Raw genomic sequence first — 12,692 nt, 5'->3', positions numbered from 1 at the left:
TACACTGTTGATCACCTCCTCCTCCTGGATGATACTGTCTCTCTTCCTTTGGCTGCAAGCACAACACTGTCCTGGTCCTCTTACCTTGCTCACTGTTCCATCTTTTCCTTATGTTCTTCCTGAGCCATTAATGAGGATGTTTTCCCAAGAGCCCCTCTACTATATCCCCTCTCTTGTCAGTCTCCCTCCCAGTGGCTTCAGCTGCCATTTCTGTGTAGATGACTCCCAGTTCCAGATCCTTGACCTCTCTCCTCAACTCCAGTCCCACATCTCTAACTGCCTGCAGGCCATCTCTACCCAGATGTCCCAGCAGCTTCTGATAATTTCTTTTTTTTTTTTTTTGGTGAGGCAATCAGGGTTAAGTGACTTGCCCAGCATCACACAGGTAGTAAGTGTCAAGTGTCTGAGGCTGAATTTGAACTCGGATCCTCCTGTCTCCAAAGCTGAAGCTCTCTCCACTGTGCCATCTAGCTGCCCCTCCAAAACTTCTTAAACTATGTCCAAAACAAAACTGATTATCGTCTAGGTCCATCCCTCCTCCCATGTCCCTATTTCTGTTGAGGGCACTACCATTATTCTAGTTACAGCTTTTTGTAAACTGGAATTTTTCCTTTACTCTTCATTCTTACTTCCTGTATCCAAACAACCGTGGACTCTTGTCAGTTACACCTGATCCATTCAAGACATCTGTTGGGTCTTTGCCTTTCTGTCTACTTAGCACAACCACCCTGGTTCAGGCCCTCATCACTTCTGGCCTAGAGTATTACAATTGGTCTGCCTGCATCTAGTCTCTCCCCTCTTCAATCCATATTCCACATTGCTATCCAAGTGAGGTTCTAATAGAGTCACTCCCTGCTCATGAAGCTTCGGTCAAACTCTTTTGACTCTACATTAAAATACAAACTCCTGTTTGGGAGTGTGGTTTCGGCCTATCTTTCCAGGCTGATTACCAATTACTCCCCACATTAAAATTCCATCCAAAACTTGGTTTTCCATCTCCTGTCTCCATAACTTTGCCCAGGCTCTCCCCCAAAGCTGGAATGTTTTTGTTCCTCACCTCTACCTCTTGGAATAGATGGCTCCCTTTAAGGTTCAGGCCCCACCTTCGAGAGGTCTTTTCTGATTGCCACATCTAGTGCTGCATACCCTGCCTCACCATCACCAAAAAAGTACCTTATGGTATACACCCCCTGCATTTATTTTATCTGTAAGCATTCTATACACCCCAGCAGAACATAAGCTCATTGCAGGCAAAAACTATCTCACTTTTCTATCTCTAACATTTAGCACAGTGCTGGCATATAGGTGGTGGTATAGTGAACAGGGCACAGCTCATTGAGTCAGGAAGACCCTAGTTCAAGTCCTGTCTCAGTCGCTTACTAGCTGTGTGACCCTGGGCAAGTCATTCCTATTTACCTCAGTTTCCTCATCTGTAAAATGAGGATACTAATAGTGCCTACCTTATAGGGTTGTGAGAATAAAGTGAGAAAACATGTAAAGCACTTTGCAAGCCTTAAAGTGCTATATAAATGCTATCATTATAATTACTGATTGGTTGATTGTTAATCTCACTTAATATCACTGTCTAGTATAGTTCTCTGTGTTTGGGTTGCCTTATTCCCCTGGTAGACTATACTCATCGAAGCCAAGGGCCATGTACCTAAATTTATCTCCATCAGCCTCATACAGCCTATGTGCTTAATTATATCTGAGTTAAATTTTAAATTTGGTTGAAAGCACAAATTATTTATGGGGGGAGCATTCTCTCTAGCTTGGTTACTATTAAATCCTCTTCACCACTCATGGGAGCTGATGAAGAGCATTATAAAAGGGGGGGAAACCCAACATTGTTTTCCTTGAACTAAAAGAGTTTGTGAAAGGAAAGGGCCTTTCAATGTGGACTGTGAGGTGTTTGAATTAGTCAAAGATACTATTGCCATCATTTTTAGGTGGAGAAGTGAGGAACTGAAAGGTTAGGCTTATGCCCTGTCAGCTGGATATCAGCTGGTAAAACAATCTGTTTTAAGAATTTCTTACTGAAATACTCCTTAAGTTATGGAAAAGTAGAGACTATTTTTATAAAGATTTTGTAGCTGATAGACAAAGACTTGACTAAAGTAAATTTAAATATACTTTTCAACGTGCATTAAATATACTTTTAAAGTACAATGTTTCAAAAGTATAAACAAAAGTTCTTCCAATTTTCTATTACAGAAACTTTAAGTACTACATAGGCAGACATAATAAGGGTATGGATGGGTCATAAACAAATAATAAATATAAATTTGCCCTCCTTTAATTAAATCTCCCCATGCATACATGCACAATGATCCATAAAACATACATATTTGTAATGTGTATGTATATTTATCTGATGAGACTGGGAGAAATTCCATTTTCTTATTGCCTACAGTCTTAAAATGGAATGTGCATGCCATTATCCCAGATCACTTCACCCATTTAAAAATGGAAATCAGTGAGGGTGAAATAGGCATCTATAAATAGAGATTTGCTTCACAGCCAACATTTGGACATAGAGATTACATATGTTATTAGACACCTCCACCCAGAAAACTCCTATTACTTGGATTATTATTTTAACAAGCTTCTTGTGATTGTGTTCACTGAGCTCTAAATCTGTGATTTGAGGGAGAACTGGATTTAGAGGTGGGTGGTGATATGGCTTCAAAGCCAGCCTCTACCACTTACTACCTGTACAACCTTGGACAAGTCATTCCTTGTGCCACAATTTCTCATCAGCAAAATGAGGGAGTTAAAATAGATGAGCTCTAAAGTCTAGATCTAAATCTGTGATTCTATAATTGTAATGGAATTTGCCCTATATTTAGGAAAAGTATAAATAAATAGGGAAAGAGTTGGGTAAGTTTGGATTACTGTCTCTAGTGAATCTATTTTCAGTTTATAAAATATCAAGCTGTTATTCTAGACCTAATATTCGTGACAGTTTTTCATTATTGTTAAAATTTAATAATGAGTGGTTGTCCTAGCACATTTTTCATAATGCTGCTCAGGAGGTAGCATGGCTCAGTAAGCTAAGCAAATAAGACTTCAGTTACCTATTCAGACATCTTGACTATTATGTTCAGTTATGTTGTTGTTCAGTCGTTTCAGTAACATCCAAATCTTCGTGACCCCCATTTGGTGTCTTCTTGGCCAAGATACTAGAGTGGTTTGCCATTTCCTTCTCCATCTTACTTTACAAATGAGGAAACTGAGGCAAGCAGGGTTAATTGACTTGCTCAAGGTCACATAGCCAGAAAGGGTCTGAAGTCAGATTTGAACTCAAAAAGATGAGTCTTCCTGAATCCAATCCCAGCATTCTATCCACTGGGCCTCGAGCTGTTTTCTGTTCAATTATAGGTGCCATATTTTAGGAAAGACATTGATAAACTAGAATCTATCCAGAGGAGTGAAACCAGGATGGTGAAGGAACTTGAATTCATACTTAAAGTGATCCTCTTTAAGGATCTGTGACTATTTAGTCTAAAGAAGAGATGGGGAACATCCAAGCTGCCTTTAATTATTGGGAGGAGGTGGGAAGAGAGGGACAGGGTCAGAGAGAGGAAGTAGAAGAACAAAGATTAGGCTTGTTCTTTTGGGATCCAAAGGGCATGAATAGGTACAGTGGGATAGAGCGTGCAGAGAGGCAAATCTAGGTTTTGTGGAAAGAAATTGCTCTAGCAATAATAGAATTGGAATGGACAATAAATGGGAGAGATTCCTCTTCCCTGGAGGTCTTGATGATCTTGGAGGAGTGGATTCTCCTGAACTGAAGTCTGCTGGATGGCAACTTGTCAGGGATGGCACAATGGATAGAGCGCCAGGCCTGGAGTCAGGAAGACCTAAATTTAAATCCAACCTCGGAAACTTACTAGCTGTGTGACCCTGGGCAAGTCACTTAACCTCTATCTGTCTGCCTCAGGTTCCTTATCTGTAAAATGGAAATAAGAGTACATAACTCCCAGGATTGTGAGGATAAAATGAGATATTTATAAAGTGTTCTGCAAACCTAAAGTGCTATATAATTATTAGTTATTATCATTATTATTATTACATTGCAAAGAGTCCATCAACAGAGTCAACAGTTATCAAGCTCTGGGATACAAAGAAAGGTTAAAGATAGTCCATACCTTTGAAGAGCTCACAGTCTAAGGGAAGAGACATTCAAACAACTATGTGCAAATAAGCTATATGGAGAATAAATTAAAGATAAATCAACAGAAGGTTAACAAGAGCTTGAACTAGATAACCTCTGAGATTTCCCACAACTCCGAGATCCTGATTTGTGATTCTACTTCCTTTATTGTTGTCATGGGAACCTGACTAATGTGCTGCCTGAATATGAATGGGGGGGGTATTAGAAGGTAGTTTCCATTCAGAATAGATAAGGATGCATGCTAGGCAGGGTTAGTTTAAGGCCAAGTAGAATTTTTAGTTATCTGCTATAAACAACACATCACAGGGAATAAATGTCTAAGCCCCTTGTCAGGCCTGCAGCTCCCTAAGTCCAGTCAGCTCCACCCATAAAGTCAAAAAGCTGACATGAATTGAAGAGACAGAAGCATGGGGCAGCTCTCAGCCAGTGGAAATGGGAGCTATGGGATTCGAGATCAAACACAAAGGAGAACAGAGGAGGCAAGAAAGACGGCAGGCCGAGCAGAGAGGCGTTATGTCTGTGCTTGGCCTGCCCTTTTTTATATTCCCACGGTTCCATGATGGATGAGTTCATCAAAAGATAACTGTTTATAGTTGCTTACCAGCAACAAAATCTGAAAGGAAAAGCATCCGCTGTAGGAGCTCCTTTCTTCTGAGTGTATTCCTAAGAAAATAAGACTAGTCACAATCAGAGACCTGATAGAGCTGGTAGAAACCCTCAGTGGCCATCTTGCCCACCATATCCGAAAGGAATCCCCATACAACATACCCTCAAAGTGGTCAACCAGCTTCAGTTTGAAGGAAGACATTAACCCTAATGATGGGGGCAGCTAGGTGGTGCAGTGGATAGAGTGCCAGGCCTGTGTTAACCAAAAACAGTATTACAAGTCCATGAGACATTGCCTTGCAACTAAATTTACTACAAGAGAAATGAACATGCATGTGGAATCCAAAACCAGAGCAAAGAGTTCACAATCCATACAGAAGTTTGCATATTTATAACAGTAAAACAAAGGAAGGATGGAGGCACCAGAAATCTCTTTCTAAAGGGGTGTGGCAGGGGAAAGGTGTATTAAAGGTAGGAAAAAGACAAAACCCCTCCCGAAGGGGAAGAGCAAGGTAATGGCAAAAGCGGCATTCTTTTCCCTTGAGAACTGCTAGACCGAGAAGATAGAAGGATCTGCTTATCTGCAAGTGTCCCAGCTGCACAAGCAGTTTCTCAGTCTGGCACAGACTGACTGGGTGCCTGTCTTGACTCCCAAGGATACACCGGGAGTCCAGCTTAGGGTGTAAACAAATTATGTCAGCTGAGAGGAGGCTTCATCCTCAACACATTCAGGACCTCCTACATATTCTGGTTCCAGTATTTCTGGAAAATATGGCAATTAAAAAGACAAGAGTAGGGGACCCCTTAACATTCCTTAACACCTGGAGACAGGAAGACCTGAGTTTAAATGTGACCTCAGACACTAGCTGTTGATCCTGGGCAAGTGATTTAACCTTGTTTGCCTCAGTTTCCTAATTTGTAGAATGAGCTAGAAAAGGAAATGACAAACTATTCCAGTATCTGCCAAGGAAAACCCAAATGGGATCATGAAGAGTCAGACACAATCAAAAAACAAATGATGAGGAACTTGTTACTTCCTGGGGCAGTCGATTCTACTTCTGAGCAACTCTAATTGTTAAGGAGTTTTTCCTGACATCCAGCCTGAATTTTTCCCTTTTTGCAATTGTGGCTCCAGGTTTTATCCTCTGAGCCCAGAAGGAACTAAAGGGAATTTTTCTGTGAAGTTTGGATTCAGTCAAAGGGCCGAACTTGAGGAGCTAGAGGGCCCAAGGCCACAGGTTCCCCATCTGTGAACTAGTCTAATCCCTCTTCCACATCACAGCCCTACAAGTACTTGAAGATTGCTATTGTGAGGCTTCTTTTTTTCAAATTAAATATGCCCAATTCTCATGCAACATGGTCTTAGCAGTCAGCTTGGTGACCTAGTATATAGAGTGCTGGACATCAGATCATAAAGACCCGAGTTTGAATCTTGCTTCTGTCATTGTAATTACTAGTTTTATGACCTTGGCACTTAACTTCTCAGCTTTCCACATCTATAAAATGGGAATAATAATAGCTTTCACCTCAAAGGGTCCTTGTAAGGATTGAATAAGATAATATAAGCCAAATGCATTGCAAACCTTAAAGTCCTACATAAATGTTAGATACTACTGCTACTACTACTGCTGCTGCTTCTGCTGCTGCTGCTGCTGCTATTTGGGGCCTCCACTATCACTCTTAGCCTTTCTTTAAACTGAACACAGTACTCCAGATGTGGTCTGATGAGGGCAGAGTGCACAGGAGTTGCTACCTCCTTGTCCCTAGAAGATATTCTTCTCAATGCAATCCAAGTCAGATTAACTGTTTGAAAAGCCATAGCACACTGCTGACTCACACTGAACCTGAAATCCTTTAAAACCCCCAGATGTCTTTTAGATGAATTGTTGGATAGCCACAGCAACCCTGTCCTGTAGTTGTGAAGTTGATTCTTTAAACCCAAGTATAGGACTTCACATTTGTCCTTATTAAATTTCATCTTATTTGATTCAACCCAGGGTTCCAGCCTGTCTAGATCTTGAATCTTGATTCTGTTGTCTATTGTTAGCTAGTTTTGTGTAACCTGCAAATTCAGTGATCCTTCTAGGTTTTTATCTAAGTCAGTAATACAATGTTAAAAAGGACAAAATCTAAATTAAACCAATAATGAGTACCCTTGGAGTCCAGTTCCCAATCATCTAATTGCATTATCATTTAGCCCATGTCTCTCCATCTTTTCTACAAGAAGAATATGAAATACTTTCATCTGAGTAAACTGTAGCCTCAGCATTCCCCTCATCTACCAGTCAGTTACATTGTCCAGAGAGGAAATAAGGTTAGTCTGGTATAAGCAGTTCTTGACAAAACCGCAATGGCTCTTTCTTAAATCACCTTTTCCCTTCTAGATGTCTATTAACTATCTCTTTAATGATCTATTCTGGAATGGAGGTTTGAGTCAAGCTACTGTATTATAGTTTGCCTATTTTGCCGGGAAGTACAGACCTTCCCAAACTTGGAATTTTCACCCTTCTCCAGTCCTGAGGCACTTCTCCCATTCTCTCTTTATTGTTCTTTAGTCGTTTTCCAATCATGTCCAATTCTTCATGACCCCCTTTGGGGATTTTCTTGGTAAAGGTACTGGGGTGGTTTGCCATTTCTTTCTCCAGCTAATTTTACAGATGAGGAAACTGAGTGACTTGCCCAGGGTCACACAGCTAGTAAGCAAGTGACTGAGGCTAAATTTGAACTCAACTCTTCCTGACTCCCAGCCTGGCACTCTATGCATTGTGCCATCTAGCTGCCCCTTTCCATTCTCTACAATTTTTCAAATATCTCTGACAGTCTCAGCAATAATAACTCCCATTTCTCTCAGTGACTGAGGATGTAGTTCATCTTACTATCGTCTTACTTATCTTGTCTGTCAACTCCCTGTTAGTATTTTGTTTTGTCATTTTTAGTGAAAAGTTTGATGGTGTAGTGAGAATCATCCAGGACTGGAAGACCTGAGTTCAAATACAGCCTCAGACATTTACTATCCTGTGATCCTAGGCAAATCATTTAACCTCTGTCTGCTTCAGTTTCCTTGTTTGTTTATTGTGAAGATCAAATGAGATAATATTTGTAAATCTCTTTGCAAAGTACTATATAAATGCTAGTGGCTATCATCATCATCATTATTACTAATGTAAAAGTCATTCTCCTTGATAGAGATAATAAAAAGAAAATAAGAAGTGACAATTTTTTCAATTGTCAGTTATCATAGTTCTATCCACTCTAAACAACAGTTCTGTCTCTTATTTGATTCTCTTCTTTCTCTAAAACAAAACAAAAAAAAAACCACACCTTTTTGTATCCTTAGCTTCCCAACCAGCCTCAAGTCATTTCAAGTTTTAGCATTCTTAACATTATTTTTATAGTATCTTGTCACACTTTTATACTTGACTTTTGTTACCTGCCCCTGCTTCTATCTCTTTGTTGCAGAAAGCTCCAATAGTATTTCTTTTTAGAAATTGCCATTTTACTTTAAGCTAGTTGAAACCATAAATGTCATTCAAAAACAAACCCAAAAACTGTTAATAGTCACAAGAAATCAAAAGAACTTTTAAGTAATTGTGGTAATATTAAATAGTTATTATGCCAAGAGTTAAAACAGAATTTCTCCAAAGAAGAATACATTCATGATTATTTATTTATATGTACACACATTATCTATATGTATGTACACACACAAACACATTTTATGTATATATACACACACACACATATAAAATCTCTTAAGTAGTTCTAAGGACAGAGTCCTGGGCATCCACATTGGTGGTGCTCTTCAGAAAACTCTCCTTTTTTCCTCCTCTTTGAAATTATTTCCCTTTGTGTCTTCAGAATGTCATTCTTGAGAATTTCTCATCCCTCCTGGGCTGCCTTCTGTTGAGTTGGGTCCAACTCTTCATGACCCCGTGGGCCTCTACTATCTACAGAAGTCTGTCCAAGTTCATGTTCATCTATCCATCTCATCCTCTGTAGTCCCCTTCTCCTTTTGCCTTCAATCTTTTCCAACATCAGGGTCTTTTCCAATGAGTCCTATCTTCTCATTATGTAGCCAAAGTATTTAAGCTTCAGCTTCAATATTTGACTTTTGAGTGAATAGACTGAATTAATTTCTTTAATTTGATTTGTTCTCCTTGCTGTCCAAGAGACTCTTGAAAGTCTTCTCCAGTGCCACAATTTGAAAGTGTTGATTCTGCAGTACTCAGCTTGTCTTATATTCCAATTCTCCCAACCATACATTACTAGTGGAAAAACGATAGCTTTGACTACACAGACTGTTGTCAGCGAGGTGATGTCTCTGTTTTTTAGTATGCTGTCCAAATTTGCCATGGCTTTACTTCCAAGAAGCAAGCATCTTTTAATTTCATGGAAACTGAATTGGGCATTTTCTAGAACTCCTGGGTCCAAAGAAGCTTATATTACTGTGGTTTAGGAAAGGCTACAACAGTGAAGTTGATTGGAGGACATTTTAGTAGTTTTTTTTTAACAAAATGTGTTGTTTTACTTTTATTTGTTGTCTTTTTTTTTTTGGTTAGGCAGTGGGGTTAAGTGACTTGCCTAGGGTCACACAGCTAGTAAATGTTATATATCTGAGGTCATATTTGAACTCAGGTCCTCCTGAATCCAGGGCCAGTGCTCTATCCACTGTACCACCCAGCTGCCCCTACTTTTATTTGTTAAAGGAAACTTGGTGGTGCAGTGCTGGGCCTGGGCAGGAAGAGCTGAGTTCAAGTGTGGCCTCACTTACTAACTGTATGACTCTGGACAAAGCTCTGTTTTCCTCAGTTTCCTCAACTGTAAAATGTGGTTATAACAACACCTACCTCCCAAGATAGTTGTGAGGATCAAATAAGATAATATTTGTAAAGCATATAGTACAGTGCCTAGTGCATAATAGGCACTCTCTAGGTACTTATTCTCTTCCCTTCCCCTTCCTCTTATTGTTACTGATTCTGTGCCAAAAATAAAATATCCAGACATGCCTATAAGGATTGAATTTAGGGCTCCAGGAAATAAAGCAAAATCAGAGAAGAGGTGGGGTTTGTCAGAGATGGGGGCTAATTAAGCAAACCTTTGCCTCAATTTCCTCAACTATAAAATGGGGATATATTATAAACAGTAAAATGTAACTCCCAATATTGTTATGAAGATCCAATGAGATAATATTTCTAAAGCACTTAGCTCAATGCCTGGAACATAATAGGCTCTTAATAAATGCTTACTCCTTATCCTCAAATACCCATTCTCATCCTGCAGAGCCAGGGAGTGTGCTTGTAAATGTTTAACAACTGACTCTGAGAAGTTGGGGGAAGTGTAGGCACAACATATTTTTAAGTTTAATCTACATTAATAGCATTTTCTACATCATTTTCTTAAGTTTAAAAAATAAAATGAATAGATAAAACACTGATTGGTAGCATTTGCTGATTTCCCAAGATGTAAATGCTCACACTGAAAACTTAATAATAGGTTTGGGACATAGTTAGAGCCAATTCAAGCATCCCCACCAAAGCCATTAACAAACTTTGAACTTGTAGGAGAAGGAACCCTTTTCCCATATCCTACTGTGTTTTCTCCAGTAACCCAACACCATTGTCTCATACCACTTCCTCGGTGAGGCAAGTGAAAAGAGAACAGACGTATCTGTTGCCTAAAAGGGAGCCATTTGCGACTGCTGAAAAGTAAGTGCTGGATAGAGCTGGTCAACTGAGGCTGAGTCAAAGGGCCAAGTACCCTTGGGATTCATTAGTGCTGGTACAGGGCAATAGAGGCCTCCCTTAGGACTAGGTAATGTACTGGTCTGACTCAGCTGTGATGGAAAATTGAAAGGGTGGGACTTCTAAGATTCTGCCAAAGTTGAAGAAGCAGGTTGGTACCAGTCCCATGAAGCAGGTAAAATTTGGACAGGGGAAAGGAAAGAAAGTGAAAGCCATGAGGAAAAGAGATGTGAGAATAGAGACAGGTTGTTGACAAGAGTACCAGGTCCTGAAAGCCAGTAGGAACTAGACTGAAAAACTACTCTGAGGGATGAGTCAGGAGGTCAAAGTCAAGGCATGGAGACACCTGAGAGGTACCAAGATAACTGGTCAAAGGTGAATTGAGGATCTGTATGAATGAGCACCTTTCAATGCAGTGACTGCGGTCTCTGATTGTCCGGTTCTCCTGGTTCTTAAATGGAGATCCCACCCCTGCTTCACTTTCATCTTGTTTCTGTCCCCTGGGAGGGCCATCTCCAGTTGTCCTAATCTATATCTTACCACTGGACCCAGATGGCTCCAGAGCAGACCGTGCACAACCCTCACTTCCTTCAATCCAATTCATTTGCGAGTCATGGCGCCATCTTCCTGATGTCATGGTCCCCTTTGAGAACAAAGGACAAACAACAACGCCCCCCTGCAGACAGAGGTATCAAACCACTAGCCTGTGACTGTTGGGACTGAAGTTAGGAAGACCTGAGTTCAAATCCCACCTTATACACACACACACTCTTAGCTGTGTGACCTTGGGCAAGTCACTTAACCTCTGCCTCAGTTTCCTCTTCTGTAAAATGGGGATAATAATGGCACCTACTTCACAGGATTGTTGTGCAGATCAAATGAGATATTTATAAATCACTTAGAATAGTGCCTGGCATATAGTTGGCCCTATATAAATGCTAGCTATTATGATGATATGGGTTACAAAACTCCTACTACTTCTGAAGGCTGAGCTAGATTAAAATGTAATTGGGAAATATTTAACAAAATAAATAAAAATACAGTAAAACATAGTATCAGCATGTGGTTTTCCTAAGTCAGAATGAGGCTAGAGGAATCCTTATGCACAACTTAGTTCCTGCCCACTCTATTTGAGTTTGATGCCACTGTCCTGGTGAATGCTATCAGCATACAGATATATCCAGTGCATTTTTCCCTTTCCACTGGATGACAGATTTAGAATTAGAAGGGTCCTTAGAGATCACCTGTCTAGTTCCAGGTTCATAACCTTATTTTGCAGATGAGTAAATTAATACTCAAAAGAAGTTAGTTAAATGTCCAAGTCATACTGCTAGTAAGTCATTCAGTCATTTCAGACTCTTCGTGACCAAATTGGCTGAAGTGGTTTGCCGTTTCCTTTTCCAGCTCATTTTAAAGATGAGGAAACTGAGGCAAACAGGGTTGAGTGATTTGCCCAGGGTCACACAGCTAAGTAAGTGTCTGAGGCCAGATTTGAACTCAACTTTTCCCAACTCCATGCTTGTTGTTCTATCCACTGTACCACCTAGCTGCCCCACAGCTAGTAAGTGGCAAAGGTTAGATTTAGAACTCAGGTTCTCTGACTCCAAATCCCACATCCTTTCTACTTTACCAAGTTACCAACACTTATTTTTTTGATGGGGAAGGAGGAAGGGAAGCCAATAGCCTGTATTGCTTTTTTTTAAACAAATTATCTAAAGCCTTTATTTACTTCTTGTAATATAACAAAGAATTTTCTTGTATAAACTTGTGTTCTGAAATCACGATAAGTATTTTTTTATACCATGGTGGTTCATACCACCAAGAACATAAATCACTGCCAACTATTTGAATACTATGTGTGGAATACTTGTATTTTTGTACACACCTGTTTTTAAAATAAGTCCATGGAGGAAAAAATACTGAATACTTCATCCAATTCTTTACTTGTCTACAAGAGGAAGATGCTATTAGTCCTCTTCTGCTCCTTTATTATTATTCTACTCAAGCATGCCTTTAATATGCTCAAGCATACCTTAACTATAGAGAAGTCAAGAAAAAGGAACATAATTAGAGAATCTTTTTATGTAAAACTTATTGGCACACTTTTGGGAATGTACCCAAAATGCCACATTTCATTGGTAGAAACAAAGAAAGAAATTGGCTTTGAC

Source organism: Phascolarctos cinereus, unplaced genomic scaffold (genome assembly GCF_003287225.1).
Source record: "Phascolarctos cinereus isolate Bilbo 61053 unplaced genomic scaffold, phaCin_HiC Scaffold_726;HRSCAF=1367, whole genome shotgun sequence".
In the NCBI taxonomy this organism is placed as follows: Eukaryota; Metazoa; Chordata; class Mammalia; order Diprotodontia; family Phascolarctidae; genus Phascolarctos; species Phascolarctos cinereus.
The sequence above is the reverse complement of the archived record's forward strand: the minus strand, read 5'-3'. Positions refer to the sequence as shown.